At 36.4% G+C, this 22,046-nt stretch overlaps 1 protein-coding gene across 4 annotated transcripts in view; it reads right to left on the minus strand.

The window, feature by feature from the left end:
• Nucleotides 1-22,046, minus strand: part of LOC106662191 — a 269,680-nt gene that overhangs the window by 92,677 nt on the left and 154,957 nt on the right. The gene's annotated exons all lie outside the window — the stretch shown is intronic.

The following is a 22,046-nucleotide window of genomic DNA, read 5'->3' on the forward strand; positions in this document are numbered from 1 at the left end:
TTCATAATTAAATATTTTTTATTAAAACGCATGAATTTCTGATCTAGTTTAATTTGCTTTACATTACAATAAGTGTGTTGTAATTAATATAACTATAAAAATATGTACATATATTTTGAAATGAACGACAAAATACGAGTGTAGGGTTTTTGTCTACATGAAAAATCATGTAATTTGAAAACATATGTCAATAACTTGAGTGTGATTTATAGTGGTATGCTTAATTACTATTAAAAAGTTACGTTAACCAATGAAAGAAAAATAATTCTCTTTTTTTGTTGATAAAGGTGTTAAAAATTGTTCTAAACGGTTTTTATAAATAATTGTTATATTATTTTAATATGATTTATTATTCTTGCTGTATATAATTTTCACCACTTTTAACGACGAGTCTATATAGACTTCAGATCCCTTATTTTTTCCCCCTTAATTGTGCCTAGATGCAATTTTTATTGTAGTAGTGGTAATATTGTTAATAATAAAAGCATGTTATTTTCCAATAGGATGTTGTTATTTACCTACCCCGAGGAAGGCGAAATATATACGCCGAAAGCTTGGCAAACTTATAAATGTTTTGTTCATTGAACTACATCCCTGATCTACTTATTTCTTACACAAACGATTGCTAAATTGAACACTTCGAACTCACGATTGCACGATCTGTTGGATGAATTCGCTAAAACCAACCACGAAATAATCCCATAAAATAATTATATTTGACAGGATTATTAGGTTAAAATATTTGGGCCATAAGCTTCCAGGTCCTTAAAAACTAGTGTCAAAATCGTCAAATGTTTAAATATTCGAGAACAATTCCGATATGTGATCACATGTAAATGTGAAGGTAAAAAAAACAGACTAGAAATTATGCAAATCTATGGAAACAAACATGGATAAAACTAACACGTCAAAAAAATTTAATAATTTTGACGGATTGCAACATTCAAGTGTTTATGAGAATTACGTTTAGAAACCGTATTATCAAAGGGTTGCCAAATAAGGGGCATCCGGAGTTGTACTAATTCTGACTGAATTGCTGGGCCGTGTCGGAACTGAAGGGCAGGAAGGAACAATTCTCCATTTGTTTGAACGACGAGGGTTTAAAAGGTTAAAGAGGGATGGCCCTTTGATATCTGAGTAAGCTGAGATTACATGATCCGCATTAATGAAAACTTCCGGAGATTTTCCTCACCGGAGGTTCAAATATTTTTTGTTTTTATTTCCTTTTATTATGTATCATTGACGTTATTCTACGGTAATGTTAATGAATTATCTGTCTGTGTATGTTTATTTGTTTTAGGTGAAAACAAGATTGAGTTATGTAGTTTTGTCGAGTAAATGCGGACCAAGATAATCAGACACAACCAAATTACAGGTTCACTACCTGAAAAGTTCCAACGAGAAGTCTTACAAGTTTGAGTGATGTAGTTTGGTCTTTAACTATCATTGTGATCTGCTTATTTCTCCGGTTTCGTCTGTTAGGCAATTTTCTGCATTTAACTATATTCAGTGGTTAATTTGTAAACTATAGTGTGCTACAAAATAAACTAAACACACCACTGAAGATGGAGAACTACCTAAACGTGACTTATAGTCCAAAAAGTTAGCGATGGTAAACCACCAAAAATTTGCCAAATTGAGTTGTAATTTAGTCGTCTATTTTTATTGTCAAACTAATCTGTTTAACCAATTAAAATTAACCAAATCTCCACTGAGGATGGCAAAATGCCTAAACGCTTTTAACAGACCAAAACAGTGGGGATAGGAAACGGTGCGAGTTCATCACCTCTTAGACCTCAACAAATATCAGTACATAATTTAGTTATCTAATCAGATGCTTGTGTGCCTATTCTCCCTGGTTCGTATGTGAGTTATTATGAGCTGTAAAATAAACCAAACTTGCCAGGGAAAATGACGAAATGATTAAATGCGAACGCTAACCATGATAATGTGAGAGTGAGAGTGAGTGAGTGAGACAGAGAGAGTGAGAGTGAGAGAGAGAGAGAGAGAGTGAGAGAGAGAGAGAGAGAGAGAGAGAGCACTTATAGGAACAGTTGACACTTGTAGGATTATAATTAACCAGCGAGCTAGCGGAATGGATGGAATTTTAGAAATTTGCGATATGTTCAAGAAAGGTTGATTGATATGAAGATCCTTATACAGAAAAACCTTCGAGGAATTTCGAGCATGTGGGGACCCAGAAACTCGCTACCGTGTCCGAAGACCATTCTTAATTCTTACACGCTCTCTATAAGGAGTCAACACATGACAAGCTTCTATTATGTAAGACACAGCTATCTTTCTCTGCATAAGGGGTAAATGCGCCGGGTCTGGCCCACTTGACTGCTTATTCTCTCAGGTTTCGTCAATTTGACATTATACTCTAATACCAAATGAACCATTCAGCCATTGAAGATTCCGAAACGCGTCGACAGATTGAACCAGTGAATATGGGACGAATATATCCAGAAAAAAAAATGAATGAAATAGATCCAGATTCGCCGATATGTTTTGCAAGTTTGAGCCATGCAGTTTGGTTGTCTAATCCATGTCTGCAATTTATATTGTGATTTATGTTAATAACAAGGCTAAATAAAAGGTAACTGATGTCGGCATTGACGAAGTTTTTCACGGTAATCCGTCCAGAACGTAGAATCGAATGTAGCCAAAATGAGTTTAAATTTAAAGTGAAATCTGGAGATCTGATGAACTTTAAGTTATTTATATATTCATATATACAAGCGGTGAAACCCGTCTGATGGGGTCGAACATCAAGAATAATCAGATCGGATCGTCCACAGCGAATAAGCAACACTTGCAACCCGTGCATAAAAAGGACTCCTTTTATCCTCTTTCCGCGACAAAGGAGGCGACAATTTATCAGCTTTTAATAGGAGAAAAAAAAGAACGGTCGAACAAGGCGATATAGAGGTCGACGTCGCTGGCCAGACGCCAAACGTATTTTACCCATGGCCTTGTACCTCGAGCGAGACTGTTGTAACGATTTCATTTACCCGGGTGGCCGAATCATCCAAGACTTCGCTAAGCTCCGACCGGATCCAAAATCGATGCCGCCGCCCTCGTAATGAAACTGTTCGTGCACCTGATGTATGGGGCGAGGTCGGCCCATCTGCCAGTGGGTGCAGGGCCACGACCCTTTAGAAAATAGTCGCCCCTTTTCTACCTGTACCTACGTCGCTACCTTCGACAAGGATAATTTTCTTCTTTATTCAACGACCAATGACAAGGGGTGTAATATGTGAATGAAACCTTATAACCTTTCCTTTATATGGGGTTGACGGGTATTTTTCTTCTCTAGCAAAATTCGAATAAATGAACAATGAGATCCGTAGAATCGAATAAATTAATCCATAATGTCAGCTGTCATAGATGATCAATTCTTTTTATCTAACGTCTTGGCGAGATGAAGAAGTTGTGTCGCGAGCACGATTCGAACCCACGACCTTCAGGTTATATAGCAAATGTACTACTTTCGTTGATTCAATTTTTCAATTCAAATCACGTTTTTCAAATATAAGCGATGTATTAAAAAGCTCTTGCTTAACCGCGGCGCCATAAAAGATTTAATATTTTTATATTTTTGATTTTCCTGTGTATTCTGTATATTTTATTATGCTTACCAAAACGGCACAAGGATATGCTAAGAAAACAAAAAATCTGTCTGAGATAGAGATTACGAAAAATCTGATCTCAGCATTACCCTGAAACATGAATTATTAAAAGGATATAAACGGTATTGTTGAAATTACTCTTTTTGATAGGAGAAAATGAAAAACAACGCCACTTTACGATCAATCATCTTGTATACAAAATATTAATAAAATAAGTAAATCAAACGTCAAGATTTAAAACCACATTTATAAATATTAAAAAAACATTACATAATGAATCGAGCTAAAATCTCAATTGGTATGACGATAAATCAATGAGCAGGGCCGGAATCACTATTTTGATCATGTCAAATTTCCACATTTACAATTAAAACCCAGATCTCGATTATTTAACTCAGTTTATCGGACCAAATGCGATTATCTTTCGAGAATCAATTGTTCCTAAATGTTTGTCTGCGAGTGAACGACCTCTAATATTTACCTATCAATTTCTCGATTTCTTGACTCAGTCAGTGTGTTAGACGCCACATTTACATTTTAGATTTACTTTGTAAATGAGGGGGAGGGAGGGAGGGAGAGAGAGGGAGAGAGAGGGAGAGAGAGAGAGAGAGAGAGAGAGAGAGAGAGAGAGANGGGAGGGAGGGACAGGGGGAGAGGGAGAGTGAGAGTGAGTAAGTGAGTGGGAGAGGGAGAGAGAGAAGAGAGAGAGAGAACGAGAACAAGCGCGAGAGAAAATGCTATCGAAATTACTGCCAGAATACGATCAATAATCAATAAAATTATGACGTTCGTTGTCGAAACTTACGGAATTTTCGTCCATTCCCCAAGATAGCATTGTACCTTATCATCCGTATAGTTTTAGAGTCACTGTGCATAATCTTTCATGGAATTTCATTGTGCAATTTGCCGTTACGTATCATTGTAAATTGTTTTGCCCTTCGCGACGCAGATTTTTTCCATTGACCAAATAGTAATATCTGAATAATTGTATTATAACATTTAATTTCCGCAACCAATGTTAAGACTAGGAAGCCCAACTCTGTATTTGAAACCATTCAGCACCGAAACAAAACAAAAAATTAAACAGCGAAACGCACTGCTCCACTTCACGGCTTCCACTGATGAGGGTCGAAGGAGTTTTGACCGAAAGATTGAAGGGTTGATTGAAGCACGCTTGAAGCTCCCATCAATCGGAGGTTCAAGCATTTGATCAAGCCGCTAGATAGTGTAGGGGCACCTTAACACTCGTTTTGCCGACAACACCACGTAGATCTTTTTTGTTTTAATTTGGTAATTTCTTTCATTCAAACTTTGACCAGAAGTTCTAGACAGTTGATGCTTGAGTTTCCACATGGGGAAACAACACTACGCTAATGTGTCCGCTATCTCTTCCCACAGCTCTAAATTTGTCGTTGCCATTTTTCCTCGGAGTACTGCTTTAAAGAGCGAGAAACAAATCTGGCAAACCCTTCCCCTAGTATGCGGATTAGGTTAATAGATGCTTTTAATTGCCTAGAAATTGTCACGAATTTTCTGCATGATTGAACAAAGATGATGTTTGAAGGAATTAACAGTAAAATCCAAAATAATTTTGTTCGTAGAGTTTAATTAAGAATAAAAAAAACAAAAAATAACACAAAAGTTTAACATTGTTTTCTAGCGTATAATGGTGAAAGTTTACACACGTTTACAAAGAGAACGTTTTCAAAAGAACAAGAGATGCTTTTTCGTTTAACGGATGCCAAGATAAGAATAAGAATACGCAAAAATATGGAACATAACTCAAAAGAAGGCTTGGGAGGCGTCTTTTGTGTTTCTGCAAATTCTTCCTAAAACGTCTAACAACTTTAAATACATAGAAATATTTATTTCGGACGAAAACAGCACACCCTTCATTGTAGAACTATGCCGGTGTGTGTCTTAAGAGCCTGTTCCATATGGCAGGGCTATTGACCTTTTGAGTTGAAGTATATGCTCAACAATATAAGGACAAGTGTACACGATTAAAGTTAAGTTAAAAGTTAGGTTATTAAGTTAAAGTCATTTTGAAAACTACACCAGAAAGCACACTCTTCATGGTGGAACTTAAGAGTTTGTTCCAAACGGCCGAACTTTACATTCAACAATTTGAATGTGTGGGTTAAAAGGCTGGACATTTGACTTTGATCAATCGGAATATGCAACCCGTCTGATCGTTCGCGTTTGAAAGTACTTATTGCCTTGTCCTATTTATATCGTTGACAACTTGACAAGTCGGTTCACCATCGATGTTCGGACGTCATTTCAACTACAGATAGAAATTAGGCTGCAATCTCTTTTTTATCGAATCGTGTTTGTATTGTGAAGATTTCGTCTAAATGTTTTATCGCTTAGAAAGCGATAAAGGTTTTTTTAACACTTTCGGTCAAAAACAACCAATTTGAATTTTTCTGTTAACGTTGGCGAATCGTATGGTAAAATAAAATCGTTCAACACATATTTTCTTCCCTACAAGGCCAACAAGCAATAATGGATATGTAACCTGACGCGTCCATTGCCCTAACCTATCCTTACCTAAATCTTAATTCTAGCACTAAGTCTACCTAACCTAACCTAACCAAACCCGATACTTGAAAAGTCAACTCACAAACCAAATTCAAGAGTTTACTTACTGCTCGATCGATCACTTCAATCATAATTTTTTTTGTAGCTCTAATCCTAACCCTGACTAACCTAATCCTATCCGACTTTAGCCCTAACCAGCCCAGAACCTAACCATATTAAACCCTTACGCGATCAATGTGTAGAAATGGTCACCCAAAAATTTGCAAAAAAAAATTTGCATCGCAATATAAAATTTACTATTGTTTAAATGATTGTGGTTTCTTTGGAGAAGAAGAGCAATTAACCTGTTAGGAAAATGTGAAAGTTAAAGAAAAAGACGCAAGTGGAAAGAAGGCTATGGCCTAAGACCCGGCACGCCTACGACATTGTTCGGATATCCTTTTAGACAATTCCAAGAGAAAAGTTAGAAATCGTACAATTCTGCCGAATAATAAATATCTGGAAAAACGGATGTACATCAGTATCTATTGGATCAGGCGATAAAAGACGTCAAAAATGATGAATAAACAACATAAACAAATATGATGAACAAATCGTTAAATGGAATACGCCACGAGCTGTACAAGGATCAAAACATATTTTTACGGGATTATATACGGTCGAAGGTGCCCCGGTGGTTTTGAAAAAAGATCAAAACATTAATGAATAGAGTACATGTATTTTTGAACGTTCAACTGCCCGGCCGGAATTCCAGAGATGTTCTTCGTAATTTATGAAAACGAAAACGGTTAGTTATTTATTCTGCATGACGTCGTTATACCTACCTTTCCAAAAAAGAGGCAGAATTGTATTATTAATTCCTTTTTATTGACAAATAAAACTTTTTTATAAAATATGAATGGATATCACTCGGTTGTAACATTAGTTTTAATTATGTTCAACTTTTTTAAATTATATTTTTACAACGTATTCTTCATCGAGCATTCATTAACCACGTTAAAGAAAGTACCTATAATTAGTTCAACAACCATCAGTTATCGCCTTAGAGGTGTCATTTATCACAATCCTTGTTGACAAGATGGATTTTCAAGATTATACAAATTTTCCTGATCTTTCATTATTTTAGATTATCAACAAAATAAATTTAAAAACTTAGAAAAAATGGTGTAACAATGCTTTTTTTAAGTTATTCACCTGGGGTTTGATCGACTTCGATGTCTGGTCCGCCTGTTCTATAGCTAGTAGTTTTGTCTGTCGCGAATATGTCGGAATTTTGCAAAATTATATTATTTTTAAACCAATTGTATGTAATTTTATAAAAGAAAAAATTGAAAGTTTGCGATCTATCGACGATGTTTTATTCTTTAAAACGTAAAATTGAATGGTTTCTTCAAATTTTCAAATCTACACAGGCTAAAATTTCATAAAACTGCATGCGTTGATTTTTTTTTAGGAGGGTATTTAAACTACGAAGTTATATGAACCCTCGGAGTGCCGGCGTTTTTGAAAAAAGTCCATTTATAAGTATGTCGGATTCGAATGCAGGGCCGCTGTATTCGAACCCGGGACCTTTACCATACAGTGATATGCACGGTGCCAACGCCTAAAGCCGGGAACACACTTCCCGATGCAACTCTATGCCATGCTACCCGACGCCTTGCCACGTTTTGGTAGGGTGTGCACATCTATGCGAAGTCAAGCGCGCGTCACGTACAGTCACACAGCGTGTATCACAATAATGACTACCCACGTACAGTCCACAGCGTGTGTCACCAATCTGTGATACTGATCGCAACGCCTCTTTTGTTCTTAATGCACTATGTTCAGCAAAACCTTGTAATAAATTGTTAGCTAAATTTTATGTGTACAACCATGCAATAAATTGTTTGTTAAACTTAATTGTTTTAAATAAAGTTATTCCGGTGTTTTGATAAATTTTCTGCCTAACCATCACAATCAAATAATTTTTATAAAAACTTATGAATTTTTGATCTCGTTTAATTTGGTTTACATTAAAATAAGAATGTTGTAATTAATATAACAACAAAATTACATATACTTAGTTTCAAATAAACTATAAAAAATATGAGTGTCCTGTTCTGAAGGCTACTCGACGAAAATGGTGTAATTTTATGAGCACAACCATGAAATAAATTGTTTGTTAAATGTTATGAGTAAAACCGTGTAATAAATTGTTAGTTAAATTCATTATATCAAAAAATGGTATTCCGGTGTTTTGATCATTTCGATGAAACTATTAAAATTAAATTTTTTAATAAAGACTAATGAATTTTCGATCTCAATAATTTGGTTTATACTAAAATAAGTATGTTGTAATTAATACAACGGCAATAATACACGTAGTTTGAATAAAAGTATGAGTATCCGGTTCTTTTGTCTTCAACTGTACTCGATGCGACCCGACGAAAATCTGGACAGTGAGGATCGCATAGCGTAGTAGCAAAAAAGTTGGGTGACATAGCATAGCATAGACGGGGGTAATACAACCTTATGGAAAAATGGACTTTGGATTTGCGTCGGGTAGCGTCGCATCGGGTGTGTTCTAGGCTAAAACCCTTGCGACCAACGACCCCCCCCCCTCAAATAAATTGAATGTTAAATCTATCTAATTCTAATTTTTAAATTAAACCCGATTCTACGCGCTATTAATTGTCTCGGAGATTTTCGACATTTTTTAAATTCTGATTTTGTCAAATAAATCAGAAGTTACGATAAACAAATTATTCCTTTTTACAGGTAGTTTCAAATAAAATCAAATAAAAAAATCGCGCTCTTTGAAAAAATAAATAAACTCCGATCCGTATGATTTTACATTTAAGATAATTGATAGGACATCCGACCTGGCAGGATTCGACTACAAATGAGAAGACGAGCGTCCCGCCTTTTAAAATACATATAGCTATCCGCTTGTTTGATATCCGGTAATTTTACTTGACATTTTGTCACGTTTGATTTATATAAAATTATTTTTTTATTCAGGCTTTTCTATTATGACGAAGTTTCTATTAAAACAGGAGATACGAAGTTTTAAATTGTGAGATATCCTCCTGTGGTGTGCGGAGTGATGGAACCTGTTTTGATTCTTACCAATCAGCCTTTCATAGAGTTCCGGATTTCGCCATATTCATTCTGTCCCTCGGGAATTCTGACAGACCAAGACAATCGGCATGGATCAAATTACAAGATGTTAATGGTTTCATGCGCTTTTTTATCGTGTCTTCCGAATGTTTTCCTTGGTTAGAATCCATTTAGAGTATATTCCTGTTTTGTTTGGTTTCCTGCCAACGATTGTGACTGGATAGAACTTAAAAGGGTAAAAGAAAAGCAGTGCAATACTAGTTAAAATCTGGCTATTATCGAGTTAAAGATGTATCGGTACGGTATGGTATGGATACTATGGAGGAAGCAGGGTGTGTACTTCCCAGGCACTGCAGCCTTCTGGCTTATTGTACCTTCCTAGTTTCTTAGTTCAGTGCAATAGACTCTATCCTCCTTAGAAGGATCAGGTCATTGACTGTCGCTGATACAATTTTAATTCCCAAAGTTTTTTTTTCATATGTTAGGTTGAATCTCCATTGAGCTGTTGCTTCGCTTTCGAAGATTATATAGGGTAGCTGTTTCCTCCTCCTCATTACATCTTCCTTGCATTTGCCCATGTTGTGTAGATGTTTTCTTAGATGGCAGTGACCGGACTCCTCTGAATTTAGCCCTGTCCAGTTGCAGAGTGATTTTGCCAGTATTGGTGAGGGTTTTTTCATCATAAGCTTACTGTGTCTAGCACTGCTAGAGTTTATCCACTTATCCTTTTGTTTTGTTTGGATCCATTCTGTGATGGAGGATTCTCTATTTGTTTTTGTTATGCCAAGTATAGGTTCGGGGCCTACGTATGGTCTTGCAGATCCTCCTCTGGCCAGTCTGCTTTCTTGTTACCCAAAATTCCTCTGTTCCCATCCTCCCTGGCACCAAAGATACCATCGGGTTGTTGTGTTTCCTCAGTTTGGGAGATTTTGGCTGCATTCACTGACAAATTTTGATGTAATTCTTTTGCATGCCAATGCTTTAATGGCTGATTGGCTATCAGATCTTACGAGGATTTTTTTGCTAGTGTAATCTCTTTTAAGATTTTCCAGGGCACAAGCATTGGTCATGTTTTTCTGCTTGAATGATCGAAGTGTACTTCCCTAATGTTTTGGGCTTGTACAGTAAATGACCGATCCGGTTCCTTCGTTTGTTTTGGAGACATCTGTATATTAAATCAAAGTGTCTCTAGTGTTCTCCTCTCCTTTATAGTCCGTTGACACTTTGTAGGATGTTGTGAAGATTGTTTCCGGAATAAACGTAAAGCAGTAGGGCTAAATATACTTAACCTAAGCAGAGTGTATTTGAGGGTTTTTAACGGTGTAGTTGATATCTCCTAAGGTGAGCTCTTCCTTTTATTTGAAACGAAACTTAAACTGTTTAATGAGGCTTTTCAAAGGACAAGGGTCTTCCGCGTGCATTGTGCATTCCTCGCCTTTCCGTCTTGTCAATGAATAATCAGATTGCATTTAATTTATAATTGGTTGACTATACAACAGGCAAATTACATGTAAATTTTACTTTAAAGCTTAGTTTTGAATTTAAATTTAAGTGTTTTTATTTACTCACTGTTTTATTGTGGGAATAAATCCTGTTTGGACAAAAAAAACCTGAACGGTTAATGAGTAATAACATACATACTTTAGAAGAAAGTTGGTTGTATTTTGCTTGGTAACTTATAATACTACTACTATAAACTTACTATTATAAAACTATAAACCATAAAATACTAACTGTATTGGTAAGTGTTGTTTTCTAAACATAAAAAATGGCATTTAAGACGATTGGCCTTCCTCCTATTCGCCACTGAGTTAGAAAATATCGAAAACATAAAAACAATGGTCCGCATTTTCTCGCTGTCAACCTTGAATGAAACGAGCGTCAGTAAAAGAACTACTGCTTCGGGAAAATAGACCACATTTCTCTCTTTATTTATGACATAGTTTCCATTGAATTTATTTTTTAGTGAACTGAGGTACTGTTTGGGGTAATGTTTGTATTTATGTTCCTATAAAACTGAATAATAGTTCGTGTATGTGCCATGTATTTGATCGTTTCCGATCATTTTCTGTAGGGATAAAACATCCGAAGTCAACCACTAAAGATAGTAAGTAGCAGAATAATACGTAATTCAATTACATTGAGTAAAAGTAAAATAATCAGTAAACTAGAACAAAAAGAACACACATCTCGGAAATTTGAAGAATAAGGATATTTTCTTTCAATACCTTTAAGGAATTGGCCTTTGGTTAGATTTGAACTAAGCTGGCTTGGAATTTTTCTTTTCATTTATTTGTATCTACAACTGTGCATGATGAGATTGGATTTCAATTTATGTTTTTGGCATTATGGGCGTTATGTAGAAAGCTAACCATTGGCAGCGCTCGGGATAATTAAAATGATATTAATCATTTAAGAGGTCTCTTAACTACATTCTTTTCAGACGTTTACGTGGTAATTGTGGGGAATGGAGTAATCATACTTATGGGTTAGTGTGATTTTGTAATTTACTATGAAAACCTCAGCAATATGTTTTGATGGATGAAAAAACTGTTGACATGTGAAGATTTTGGATTGAAAACTTTGTAATCTTTGAACATTGCAATATTTGGCCGATCCATAAGCTTGGCACCCGTACATCCAAATAGGTTTGAGTAGGTAATGTATATCGAAAGTTTTTAATGGTAATTTTGATTGCCGGTTGAGTAGGTAATAAAGCATTTTAAATCGCTTGTTGAGTGCCTGTTTTTTTAATCGTGTGTGTGGATTCCAAGTTAGTCTTCTATCAAATGTAAGTCCTAAATAGTAAACTTTGTCGGATTGAGGAACAGGTTCATTTTATAAGTAAGTATATGATAGGACAAGTCTCACGGCGGTGGTTATATGTGACTTTGAGGGGTTAAACTTTATTTTCCAAATATTGCTCCATTTTTCAACTGTTGATATGTTGTTTTGTAACATAAGTGAAGCTTGTGTATAAGAGGGATGACTTATGGCGGTGTCATCTGCGTATGTGGCGGTATGTGCGTCATTTGTGGGCATATCGGAAGTAAAAATTGCATACACCAGAGGAGCGAGTATTGACCCTTCCATCTCAGAAGTCTCCGCACCCTGGTTTACGAAAAATCTCTCCTTGAGAAAGATTGTATAATCAGATATAGGCTTGGAGTAAAAATAATTTTATTTGCATAATAATCCGTCATGCCGAACTTCGCGGAGGCCTGAGAAACATCTAGAAACACTCAGTCGCGTACAGTTTCTGCTAGTGACATGAAGTAATGAAATCTGTAAGTCTGTGAAGTTGATGAGTAGTGGAATGATGAGTTCGAAAATCAAATTGATGATCTGGTAAGTCGTTGCTTGGATGCTTGCTGCTAAATGCTTAAATTTGAATGTTTTTGTATGAAAAAAAGTTTCAGATGATTTGGATGAGAATTTATGCAGTTAAAACGACAGGAAGGATTATTATGGTGTTTTTCATTTAAATTCTATTCATCGGATAAATCTGATCCGATGTGGCCTTGTTGGTGGTTTTCTTTTTGTTCCGGGTCTGTTGCTCAGATCGTTTAAAAGATTTTGGCAAAGTTACCAATTACTGAGGTTCAAAGCTGTCCGACAATTTCCGGTTTCAGAGCACCGGTCCCCTCATTTGAATGTCGGCCAACCGTGGGAAAATTCGCCGATCAAAATTTTGGAAACACTGCCCGCAGAAAAGAAGACGTCAGCAGGTTGGCCAATGTGCCGCGACGTCCTTGACCCCGTTTTGACCTCCCGGCTGCGGCCCCGCCGACGAACGCCGATCCCTTCCCCGGACCGACGCCGACGACCGACCTGTTCCAATTCCCCTTCGTCGTAGTTTCATTCCAGTTCCAACAGGGGACAATAGTTCGAAACGAAGTTACACAACGTAACGCCACAACTGTAACATCGTAACGACTGTTTTTAGCGTCAGATCAAAGTAGCATTAGATATCCCACTAGTACGTTTGTACGAAACTGCGTAACGTTGCCTTAATTTCAATTTGGACTAATTACCTGTACATATTGTTTAATTCATTCAGGAAAAATTCTGAACTATCATGCTTATAGTTTTGAAAAAAAAAAAGATTGCAAATAGGAATCGCCAGTTTTTGTTTTCCACAGTTGCCCCAATTAAATTAATCAAAAGCTCACAGTTGGTGACAAACTGGTACGACTTTTGTTTAATCCTTAACTGCCTTTGTACTTTGTTATACGACTGTTAATGCCAACCTCGTCTTGACGTTTTTCCTTTTATTTATTTGACTATGAGAGTATGTATTTTTATAATTTTATCCTGTACTACACTAAGAATAGCAGAATGAAAAATTAACTTCAAAAAAATTAAGTTAATTAAGTTGTGCACAGCTCATTTGTAGGGGCAACATTTCTGTAAGCGCCATGTCTGCCAGTATTTACAAAACCAAGAAAATCTTACTTAAACTTTAGACAAGAACTTCATAAACTCGTAAATGTGTGGTGTTTAGTGACCGTTACTTGATGATTATTTGGAGGTCGTAAGATGCGGTCTGGTGGGACGTAGGTTTTAGAAAACATTTTCTTTACCGTGCCAACGTTTCGATCTTTTTTCAATTAATTAATATTTATGGAAGGTATTGGTTGAGATATAAAAGTCAGTAACACGAGCGGGATTCGAACCAATATCTTTAACCAATATAATTTATCTCAACCAATACCTTACATAAATATTAATTAATTGAAAAATGTTAATTGGTCAATAGGACCACGAACTGCAATGGATTTAATAATTAAACTGAAGTATATCTTCACGAAAGCTCTCCGCGGCCATTTCATTTGTCGCCGAGAATCAAATAGATTACACGACATTTGAAAAATGGCGAAAAGGAGGGAAAATTCGAGAGGTGAGGTTGAGATGGGAAGTTAGTGTCCGAGCGGATCGAAGTTACGATAGCTCAAGTGGTAGAAAAGCAGCGTATCTAGCCGAAGGTCGTAGGTTCGAATCCCGCTCGTGTCACTGACTTTTTATCTCATCCAATACCTTCCATAAATATTAATTAATTGAAAAATGTTAATTGGTCAATCGGACCACGAACTGCAATGGTTTCGATCTTTATTGATATCATTTTCAGGGCTCAAAGTGTGTTTTCCGTGTAGGTATGTTATTCTTGTCCGTCGGGTTACGAGTGCCCAACAACACGACAGATGGTACTCTCAACACGGCAGACAAGAATAACACGTCTACACGGGAAACAAACACTTTGAGCCCTGAAGATGATCTCAATAAAGATCGAAACGTTGGCACGATAAAGAAAATGTTTTTCTATAAACATACGTCACACTGCATCTCATGATCTCCAAGTAAATATTAATATTCTAAGCGATTTTTATTTTGTTTGCTTCAGGTTACATATATGAAATATTAAAGTGTTAATGCTTTTTCCATTGGTGTGATCAAAATACAGTGGGATTAAGATTTTAAAGATACGAAGGGCTTCATGGAATAAAGTTGTGAAAGGTTGAAGTAACCTGAAAATTGAAATATCTCGCATACAATTGAGAATCACAATTTGGACGGTAGTAACTTTTTCGTCCAATTGGTCATGTAGGATAAGCCTCTGAAGTATTGACATCTGCTTACGGGACACCCTGTACCTAATGGAGGTTGTTTCTAGGGAGCACACATTTATATTAAATTCATAGATACGTATTAGACATAGTTTATATTTAAAAATTATAACTTTTCACGTCTCGTTCCACTACTCTTCTTGGTAATTAAAAATCACGTCATCCACGCAAAAATATAACAACGAGAAAATTGTCCAAACTGTTTCATTCGTACACGTATTAAAATACTCGTTTATTATTTATTAATTTAGCTAAATTGATTAGTTAACACGGGATGAGATAGGGCTTTAGCGAATAAGAGCAAAGATTTTTTGTTATCACTGGACCGCTTTCTCTCACTGTTGCGCGAATCGAGTTCCATTATCAAGAAAGTGGCAAAGGCGCCTCTCTGGCGGTAGAACATTTTCGAACAAACATCTTATTTATGTCATGAAAAAAAAAACGACGAAAAATTGTACAAATCGTACTTTCTTTTCCAACTACGAGTATAATTTTAGCGAAGTAATTACTAAAATGAAAAAATATTTAATAGATTAAACCCAACGATTCTTTTCCTTTTGTTAGCCATGAGTTTAAAACAAGTTCAATTATTAATTTCATTCCTTGGTCAATAAAATAAAGAAAAAGTGTTCTATTTTATCAAATAGTTCTTTTTAGTGGAAAATTCCATGGCGAAGCGTTCAGTAGAGTTTATTTGGTCAGAAATTGTCTACTTACTCAATTGAAATTGAGAAGATTATTGAAACTGTACAAACTAAAATCCTATGACTTAACCTTACTGAATTTATATTTATAGTTATTTTTTATGTTGGTATTATTTTTCTCAAATGTTATTTGTTGTAAAAGCCAGCTTAAATATAAGTCTATTGGGTTTGGCTTATGAGCTGGTAAAAGCAAAAAACAATCTCAACACGAGGACTTATCTGGATAGGAATAGGGATAAAAGAGGTGGCCACAAGGCCTACTGCACCTCGACCCGAATAGATCTATTGTGCTCCCCTGTTATTTATAAATTACTGGCCAGCTTCAGATAATTAATCAGCCTCCACAGCTTTGCTAGCGGCTCCTTAGTTCCTTCACAGAAACATAGAATTTGTTCTGCGGTTTCTTCCTTTTCCTGGCAATATCTGCACAATGTTTCTTCTGTCTGTACCGGTATTCGGTGCATGTGCCTTTTCAAGTGGCAGTGCCCAGTCAGGAGTCCAACCAGAATCCTGGCTCGGTTGCGGTCGGCTTCCAGTAATTCTTTTATAAGTTTTGCGGATGGTCCTTCTATGAATCTCTTCGCGTGCCTCATATCTGTGGTATTATTCCACCAGGGTTTGGACTCATTGAGGATCCATTTTAGGATGTATCCTCTTTTGTGGCAGGCTGCTAAGCCACAGTAGGGTTCAGTACCCAGAGTCCATGTTGGCCCTCTTGTTGGCCTTTTTCGTTGTCTTTAGGCTCCGAATGTCCAGGGTCCCATGCCAGGGCCAGGTCATTAGTGTCACTGACCTCCGTCAGGGCCTCCATGCAGTTCCAAACACGAAAGAGGCTAAGGCCCTAAGAGCTGCCTGGCTGTCAGAGAAAATACCCACCCTGGGAGGCGTAGCCCACTATGTGTGGAACTACGGCAACGACGGGTGGTATAGTGTGGTTTGAGGCACGAGACCCCGAAACGGCTCACCTCATGTTCTCATCAACGGCCCTTTTCTCAATCCGAGTGTTTCTTCATTCTATCCTGTGTCCCCTCCCAATCCCTTGGTTGCAAGTGGGGTATCCGGCCACAAAATAAAGGTGTACCCCAGAGGGCGTGGCAACCTCTCAAAAGCACAAGCTGTACTCATGTCGGCCTAGGATCGGCATGGGCGGCGGGTGCCTTAGTAGAGTCACACGAGGGCCAGTGCACCAGATTCTGTCTGCATAGACGGGGGAGGGTGTATGGTGGTGTCTGTACCATGGGGTAACTGAAAAGTTCCAAAATCAGCCCCAGTTACACTGGGAACGGTTTCGTGGTGGTACGGTTTGCCTTTAGCGGTATTCCTTTGGCCCATTCTTTCCGTTCTACCATCACTACTTTATACTTTCTTTTGGAAACGTTGTACTTTGGAGTAGTGGCAACAATTGGAGTGCCTAGAATTTCATCTTGGATGTCCTCCCTACGTTTCCATTGTTTATTATATACATGCCTATCCTTGCAGATGGTTGTCCAGGGACTTATCTGAGTCAGAAGTAACAGATTTCTCTAATGTCTTACCTGCCGTCACGAGATGTTTTAGTTAATTAAACACCTCGTTTAAAAATTAATATATTGAATTATTAAGCAGCAGAATTCGGTCTAACTTAGTTAAACTGCTAAAAATGGAAACATTTTCACTCTGTTAGGTTTTAATGAAACACATCTCGACTCAATGTCATTAACAATGGAAGAGGTAACAGGCTTTTGTGGAATCAAGAGAAATGTTAATTATCCAGCGCCTTTTCTCGCTTTTGGGCATGCAAGCTTTTACTTTTAACTCGAAACGAGGCCTAAACTCATTCCAACTCATGAGGAAACCGATTCAAACGTAGGCTAGGGAGGGAACTATAGGATAGCATTCCTGAATAATTCCTCAAAGACGCCTGAAAAACGAGACAACGAAATTGGCAAAACAAAACACCCCATACCGGCACATCAGCCCGGCGGTAAGACAAATTAACAACTTTATTACCTTCCCCGTCGTAAAAGAAATACAGGGTTCTCTTAAGCAGAATTTGAAAACCGTGACAGGACTCGGCCCAGGGCATTGCCCACTAAATTACCATTTAAAAAACATGGGCTAAGCTGAGGAAGACAAACGCCGTTTCTGTAATGAGGAGACTGAAAAGGCTGAGCACATCTACTGCTCATGTGGGGCCTTCAAATGAATTTAATAAGACTTGTGTTACCACTGATAATATGGGCTTATAAAATCATCGGAGACCTGATTTTACTAGGTTTTAAGTAGATACAAAGTGATAAATATAATGTGTGAATACCGTCAATCTGTCTATAAGTAAAGTCTTTCCATACCCATATTTCATTCATTTGTCAGTGGAAAATGGTTAGATCATCTCCAAAAAGTTAAGCAACCAGATTTCAACACCTCGTTAAACGTAAAGGTTTAGGCTGCCAATTTGTACAATTCCTTTGAATTTACACCAGGAGGCTTTTTTATGGATAATTCTTCCTCTTTTAAGTACTGTTAATTGCTAAATGTTCGTACTATTACATTTTAATTTACAAACTTCTTAAAACGCTTATGTCCACTATTTGATTTGAAAATTAGTGACAACCAACTGATTCTTTGGCCGAAATTCGAACTTAAGTCAAATTGTGCAAAACGATTCATTGCAGAAATTGCATCCGAACTAAACACTTTTAGGAGGATAAACATGGGCGGTATATTTGTTTGAAAATAAATTTTAATCCATTCCTCTAATCCAACGAGGTTTCAAACGGTTGATTTTAAATTCGAATGATTTCAAATCCTGGATTAATGGGTGAACAAAAAATTATAATCGGTTTAGTTTAGACAAACAGCACAATTTCAAGGATAATAGGTAGTTGGAAGTAATATTATTTTTAGTCTGTTTGTTGTGCTTATTATAAAATATAAACAAATTATATTATTTATAAACATGTTCTCTCTACATCATTGAGAATAAATGGATCATTACGTAAAAGTTAATTCTATTTATGTATTTATTAAAAGTTTATAGTAAATTTTAGTAGTAAAATTGTCTTTGTATTACATTATTTGTACACATTTTTTGTTTTATGTAGCCAGTATTCAAAGGAAAGAGGAAACTATCCCGAACAAGAGGATGGAGCGCATCCAGCTGAATCGATTGATATCACGAAACAAGATACTTTTTGAAGTTATTGTTTTTTTATGACTGACAAGATAAAGAGACTCTTGTGAATAACATTCGCCCTAGCTGGATTTAACAGTTGTAATTCTTTTAAGAATCCGAACAATTTTGACTTACAGGCTTTTACCAAATATGTGCTAGTCAATTCTAGAGCGAGAGTGATGACTGAGCAGTTTGATCAGAGCTGGTTTTCACTTGATTTGAGTCAAGACCATGGAAAAATTAGTAAAAAACAATTCGCAATTTTCAGTGGTGGGCTTGATTTATGCCAAAATAATCCTTAACAAGATAGGCAAATTCACTGCTGTAATTGGATAAGGCCAAACTCAGAGAGGTGATAGGACTACAATTAATCACGCATCTGAGCAAACATCTACACAACACGGGCAAATTCAACGATGATACTATTTGCAGGCTATGCAAAGAGGTGGAAGAAACGGCCTCCCATACCATCTTCGAAGGCGAAGCGACTGCTTAATAGAGACATAACCTAAGAAACAAAAAATGAAATTGTAGCAGCGACAGTCAATGACTAATATTTCTGAGAAGGATAGAGTCAACTGCACCAAACTAGCGAACCAGGAAGGTACAGTAAACCAGAAGGCGGCAGTGCTTTGGGAGCACAAAGCCCACTTCCTAAAAATGATCATCATCACCACTGAAAAGGCTAAATTTCTCTCGGCTAAATTATCTGCGTTCTTCTCAGACAAGTTTCTGCATTTAGCCTTCTTCAGGGGTTTGTGCTTTATTAACCAAATAAACAAAAACTATTTCTCCTTTATGTTTCTATACTCCGGAGATTTTGGATGAGTGTTTGATTACATATTGCTTTCTTGTGATTTATGTTACATTTTTCAATGCATTTATTTTGTTTTCCTTATTATTATTTATTGCCAGCTTCTTTCATTGTCACACTTTTTGCCAGTTTTTTCTTGGATTTTTCTTATTTTATTGGCTTCGTTTAACGAACAGATTTTTGTCCAGTATTTTTTAAACATTTCTCCATTTACTACAATTCATTGAGTATTTGTGTTTTTATTTCTTGTAATTTTGGTCTCATTTTTTTCTACATCACTTAATATAATGATTTTGGTTTATAGCCCGTTATTTTATTTAGCTTATTATTACTATTATTATTTTTCGTTACCGTTTTATATATACATTATTTTACAATGAATCTTGTTTTATCTAGTTGTTTGATGGGTTTTAAACTTCAAATGCTTTTTTATAGCCCTTTATTTTATTTACCTGAAATATAATAATTATATTTTTTTCTGCCAACTTCTTTTTACTTGTCCAACATTTTTCTTATTTTGTCGGGTTTTTTTTATTTAATTTATTTTTCTTATTTTTTGGGATACTTTTTTCTTATTGCCTTTTTGTAATGGACCTTACTGTTTTGTATGTGTGTTGTTGTATTAAATTATTGTTGATTTAATTGTATTGAGACCTTTAGAAAAAAAGCCAAAATCTTTTTACAAACTGAAAAGGCATTTGATCGATGGTTTTACGATAGCCTGCTTGTTAAAATTATAGGTTTTCCTAACACTTTATATACTTTATATCCTACTTTATAACACGTTAAACCTACTCAAATGACCAGTCGTTCATGGTTACTCACAATGGCGACTTGTCCTAAATTGCTTTATTACTTTATATTTTACATGTTTAATTAACTCTTTTCGAGTTGGCCCGAGGGGATTTTATAACGTTATTGAACAAGTATTAGCATTTTAAAGTTGAAAAAGTGTTTACTTTTAATTAGGCGGCAGCTCTAATGAGCCGCCTTAACATTTCAATCTTATCTACATGTTGGCAAAGGAGAAAAGTACCTCGAGCCAGTTTTGAAAAGGGTAAATCCGGCACGTGGTAGAGAATTCGTCCCTCGTGAGAAAAGCGCCAACGGATACTCCTTTCATGCTGGTGGGACATCCCGCTCCCGTAATCGATAGCAGGACTCCGGCCGATAACCCGGCCTCGGCCCTCTTTCCCGCACGGCCTCGCCTTGTCGGGCCTTGTCCTTTGGTACGCTGAAAACGTTAATTTCGGGACATCGGCCAACTCTGTGGATGGGGGTTCGAGTGTTCAAACGGTTAAAACGAATAAGCCGTTTATTGAAACATTTTTCCATGTTTTGTAAGTTCCTTTAAGTTCAACAAGAAACATTGGGTATATGAGTTTTCGCATTCTAAGTTCTTTTGTACTTAAACAGTGCGATTTTTTTGTTGCGGTCAGGGGTGAACTAGTTTGGCCGTTTCCGATTTTCATACGCTGCTTATCCTCTCGCTTGGACTGTGCGTTATTTTGAGTAAATTAATAAGTATCACTGATGATGACAAAATGTTGAAATGTATCTGGCAGCTCAACCTGTTTAGGTGGAGGTCGATAAGAATACTACAGGTTCATCACCTCAAAACCTAAACCAAAGAATTGAGGTTTGAAGTTAGTAGGGCGATCTGTCTAATTGAGATAGAAAATAAACCAAACCAGCTACGTAAATTGCCAAATGTTGAAACGCGTCCACAGTCTAAACCGAATGTAAGTGGAACATATCGATTGGAGAAGACTGCATGTTTATAATCTCGCAGTCATCAACAAAAAAATCTTACAATATTGAGTTGTATTCTTTAATCCTATATTATCATCCTGGCTTATGATGGTGCTTCCAAATAACCCATATAAATCAATGCAAGCGGCGAAATGGAGATGTACAAACTAAATGTTTATTAACTCTCGGATTGATACTAGACAACTATTTTAAGATAGCAAAATAGATCAAACAAGCGAGTACAGGCGGACCATGTTTATTCGAGAAAACCAAATTACAGGTTCATCGCCTGAAAGGTCTTAACAAATCATCTAATATCTTTGTGTGCCTATTCTTTCTACTTTTGTCTATCCAGCAACTTTCTGCATTTAGCCATCTTGTGTTGTTTTTTTTTGCCTAACCTTTCGGCATTAGCTATATACCATAGCCATCTTTAGTGGTTGGTATTTACGATACGGCCAAATATCTAAACCTGACACCTGACCTGGAAAAACTGGCGGAATAGATAAAAAAATATAAAACCAATAAAAGCAATGCCATTCGGTTTTGTTTAAATACTATACGTACTAAAATAAATCATCGATTAGAATAGATAAAAGGTAATGTATAAAAAAACACACACCCATAAGTACAAAAGATCAAACAAACAGCAGACACAAAATATGATCTATAATAAAGCTAATAAAATAAAAGAGAAAAGAGACCAGATAACAGCCATTAAAA

This window comes from Cimex lectularius, unplaced genomic scaffold (genome assembly GCF_000648675.2).
Source record: "Cimex lectularius strain Harlan isolate CLEC.00 unplaced genomic scaffold, Clec_2.1 scaffold19, whole genome shotgun sequence".
In the NCBI taxonomy this organism is placed as follows: domain Eukaryota; kingdom Metazoa; phylum Arthropoda; class Insecta; order Hemiptera; family Cimicidae; genus Cimex; species Cimex lectularius.